Genomic DNA, 4,558 nt, shown 5'->3' with positions numbered 1-4,558 from the left:
CTCTTTATTTGCCCACCGACTTTAATTTCACTGTCACTGATGGTATTTGACCAGGTATTTGCTAAAACTCGTTTTCACAGCCATATCACATTCCTCAGTGACTGCCTCCGACTCAGACTCACCCCAAGTGGATCCCAACTGAAGTTTCTTCCCTCATGTTTTGAATCCTCCCAGGATCACAGATACCTCCATGATGTTCAACGTTCCATAGACAGCAGCTCTCGCTGCATCCTGAGATCCATACTCAGTGCCATGTGACGTCACATGCACACTCTCAAGCATTCTCTCCAACAGCATCGCAACACTTGGCTCAGGGTTGCACCACTCTGCAGTTCCACTTCATCCTCTGGCTCATTTGTCGTGCTAACAAGAAACATTTTCTTTTCCTTTCAGGCATCAAGGCCCACAAAAAAAGTTCTGAGTAAGGGTCACCAGACCCAAAACGTTAACTCTGTTTTCTCCTCCACAAATGCTGCCAGACCTTTTCCAGCAACTTTGTTTTTGTTCCTAGTCTTGGGTGACTGTCTGTGTTGAATTTGTATAGTCTCCCTGTGTCTGTGTGGGTTTGCTCTAGTTTCCTCCCACATGATGGGATAGGACATGTCCAGAGCTAGTGATGATGTTGTCTATGGAAGGAGGAGAAAAAGCATTTCATATTCTTATACAGTACCAAAGCCAACCACATACCCATCGTTTCTTGAGGAAGAATGGGATACCTTTGGCACAGAATTGTTGCTAGCATCACTTTGAAGTAGCCACTTCTCTGTGTTCATATCACTTTTGGTAAAGACACTAGCTCACTGTTTTCCTGTAACAGGGTGGTCCAAGCATTCTACAACTGCAATAACACATCTACATTGAATATTAGTTGCAAGGCAAATTATCATCATTATGTTTCCACAGATATATTTCTTTTCAGCACATCCTTTGTTTTAAAATGCAGTTCCGTTGTTTCCCTTTCAGACTAGACATGAAATGGGGCTGTAATACCGGATGTGCCGTGAGCAAAGTTGCAACAAAGGCCACAGTGGCCAGTATTTACATTATGGGCTACTTGTGATCTCCCTCTTTAGTGACACCCTCAATCTGATCTGCCTTCAAAAGATTACAAATCAGAGCAGTTGTACTTTCCTAATACCTTGGGTTATTTAATCATCCAGATGGTTTGGCTGGTGTGGTCTGGCTCCTGTTCCCTGGGTAGCTGGGATTTAGTGAAAGGATTTGGAGGCAGATGAGATGGAAAGAGCATTTAAGGGAGAGAAATTTATAACAGTTAAAATGTAAATAATAAAACAAAGAAAAATGCCAAGAGGTCACAGTGACAGTTGATTCTGAGCATTCTTCACCTTGAACTACAAGAAAAATCTGTGATGTACCACGTAAGTAAAAAAAACAGTTACATTTGCTGATTTTTACAATAATTCAATGCAAGTCAAACTGTCTGTTCATAGCAACCAAGCCTGATAAAATTCATCAGATTCAGAGTAACACTTCAATAGAAAGCTATTTTTGAAATAATGTCCTTTTCCTTGTGCGTCTTTGTGAAATAACCTTTCTTTTACCTTTCAATGAGTTCCATCTTTTGCTTATCTCTTAACACGGAAGAAAGTGGAATGTTTATTTCTACAAAATCTGTGCCATTCAGCGCTCAGCCAAAAGAACGTCAGCTTCACTGCAAAGATGGAGCATATCAATTTCCCAGCACTAGCACTACAAAAAAAAGGTTTGCATTTATGTAGTGCCTCTGACATAAGAAATGTATCAAGGCACTTTGTGAGTTAGCACATGATTGACAGATGTTGAGCCAGGATGAAAAATACTGGAAGAATCGCTGAAACTTGAGGGGCTTTAAAAGGCAAGGGGATACTCAGAATGGTGGAGTCAGAAGAATGCAGAATTTGGGTGGGGATGTGGGGCTGAAGCATAAGTTATAAAAATAGAATTAAGCTTGGCAAACTACTGACACATCCAAGGATATTAAATGTCCAATGTTGGGGGATGAGAAAATATAGTTCACTGAAGGTGATGTACAGGGGACACTCAATGTGGTGGGAGATTATTTTCGACAAAGTTGATGCTTGCAGAGAATAGAAGAAGAGTGGTTCAACAGAAAAACTGTTAAAATGATCTGTCAAGAGATATGAACAGCATACATGCGACATTCACAAGCAAAGGAAAATAGTTGAAGCAGGCAAGGTTCCAATCATGGAAGTAGCGCTGGGTATAACCGATTAAGAGATTTATAGTTCAACACTTGCTCAAACAGGTTGCGAAAATTACCAATTTCTTCCTTTGGATGTGCAAAAGTGTTTAGTGTTGGAATTATTAACAAGGAGGTGGTGTTTATGGAGGGGCCTAAAGATGACAGCTACAGTTTTACCAAAGTTAACCTGAGGAAGTTGTGAGTTATCCAAGATATTAGATAAAGACTGCAAAAAAAAGCAAATTAAGATAAGTGATAGAGAGGTAGAACTGGGTATCTTAAACATGTATGTGAAGACTAAGCCCCCCCACCCCTGCTATCACCAAGGGGGAAAAGGATGATAATGCATTCAAAGGTCAACACATAATTGTTAGAGATATGCTGGATTGACAAGGTGAATTCAGATTGAAAAAATATAAAAAGCTTGCAAGGAAGGTTGTATAATGATCCTGAAAGATTATGGCATTGTCGACTGTAATCAATGCAAAGGCGCAATGGTCAAAGATAGTGAAGTTGGATACAGTCGAGTCAACTTCTCCTCTTTTAATCGTCCTGTCATTCCTTATACCAGCCTAGTGCACTTTTACTGTCCTCCAGGTATGATCTAATCAAGGCCCTATATAACCGCTGTAAGACATTGCTACTTCTGAATTCAAATCCTCTTGCAATGAGAACAGGTATATCATTTGTCTTCCCAGTTGTTTGCTGCAATTGTCTGACTATTTTCATTAACTCATATACAAAGACACCCAGGTCCCTTTGTGCATCCACATTTTCCAATGTAACACAGTTTAAATAATATTCTTCTTTTCTGTTTTGGCATTTTTCCTTTCTGTTTAACTTCACATTTAGCCATGTGGTACTGCATTCGCTATGCGTTTGACCAAATACTCAACTTATCTTAGTCACTTTGAGGCCTCCTCACAACTCACAATACCCCCCAGTCTTGTGTCACCAACAAATTTGGAAATGTTGCATTTGGTTCCCTCATCCAGGTCATTTATATATCAAGAATAGTTGGGGCTGAACCATTGATCCTTGTAGTACCCCAATGGTCACCTGCAAAAAGACCCATTATTTCTGACTCTGTTTTCTGTCTGTCAACCAATTATTAATAGCCTTCAATAATGATATTTCCCAAAGTCTGTTATTATAGTGAATTCATTTATGAATTTTTGGCTGAGCTTCGATAAAAGACCAAATGACTTATACCTGCAGGTACCTGAGCACATATCTCTGCCTGCAAGATTCATGCCATGTCTCTTTCCTGCTGCTGACAGTCTATCAGCTTGGGATCTGTCAGAAATAGGATTGGTTTTCCTGATCTGGGTCTCAGCCACTATATTTAAAGGCCCCTGGAGTTTTCCCAAGTACATCAAAATCTAGCCTGAAATTTTAGGAGAGACAAGTATGATACTTGGATGTGTTGCTGCTTTTGGTGAACTTGGAGAAGAGAAGGTAGGAGGTAGAATGGGAATGGGAAAAGATTGATCAGTCATGAATAGGCTTTTTGTGCAAAAAACAGGGTGAGGATAGAGTTAACTTGAGGAAAGGAGATGTTGACTCCTGTGGGAGGCAAGGAAAGGAGTTGACTGATTGAGTTGATTAGGAAGTACATTGATGTTTCAGCAGGTGATTCTGCTGGGAAATTTCCTTTTGTTTATGCATTCTGGGTAAGTGGTGGTGTATAAGGGAGTAAGGGTCTGGAAGGGTCCATACATTAGGCATTACCTACCTGCCGTGATGATGTAATTTGGACTTGGTGGGAGAATAGCTTATGATCTTGAAGGAGTGGGGGCCTTTTGATCGACGTTGTAACAATGCTTAAAAAATCAATGTTTCTTGTGCATTGTTGGTATAGTGCAATAAAGCATGTCTTGCTTATGATAAATGTTATACACCATGCAGTTTTCCTTTACCACATTAGACCAAACAGGTGTTTAGATCCTACCATGAAAAAAGTTAGTGGTAGCACATCTACCATATAGTTAGCAATAGTACAGGAAGCGCATACAACATGATGAGCAGCAGTGTGGAGTAGTCAAGTAAAATGGTGACAAATGGTGCTAATTCCGTTTAGCTGCCCCTGACAATGCTGGTTACCGTGGTGGTCCGAAAATGTTTCAGTTTTAAGAAGGCCACTCGTATTCCTAAAGATAAGACTTTGCATCAGAAATGAATATGTTTGAGACTACAACTTCCCAAAGTGTTGTCTGTAAAGTTTTGTTTTATATTTTGGGCATCACTGGCTAGGCCACCACTTATTGACCATCCCTAATTGACCATAGTGCAGTTAAGAGACAACCAATTTGCTGTGGGTCCGGAGACACATGTCAGCCAGACCGAGATAAGGCT

The sequence above is a fragment of the Stegostoma tigrinum genome, chromosome 4 (genome assembly GCF_030684315.1).
Source record: "Stegostoma tigrinum isolate sSteTig4 chromosome 4, sSteTig4.hap1, whole genome shotgun sequence".
NCBI classification, from domain to species: Eukaryota; Metazoa; Chordata; class Chondrichthyes; order Orectolobiformes; family Stegostomatidae; genus Stegostoma; species Stegostoma tigrinum.
Note: the sequence above shows the minus strand (reverse complement) of the source record.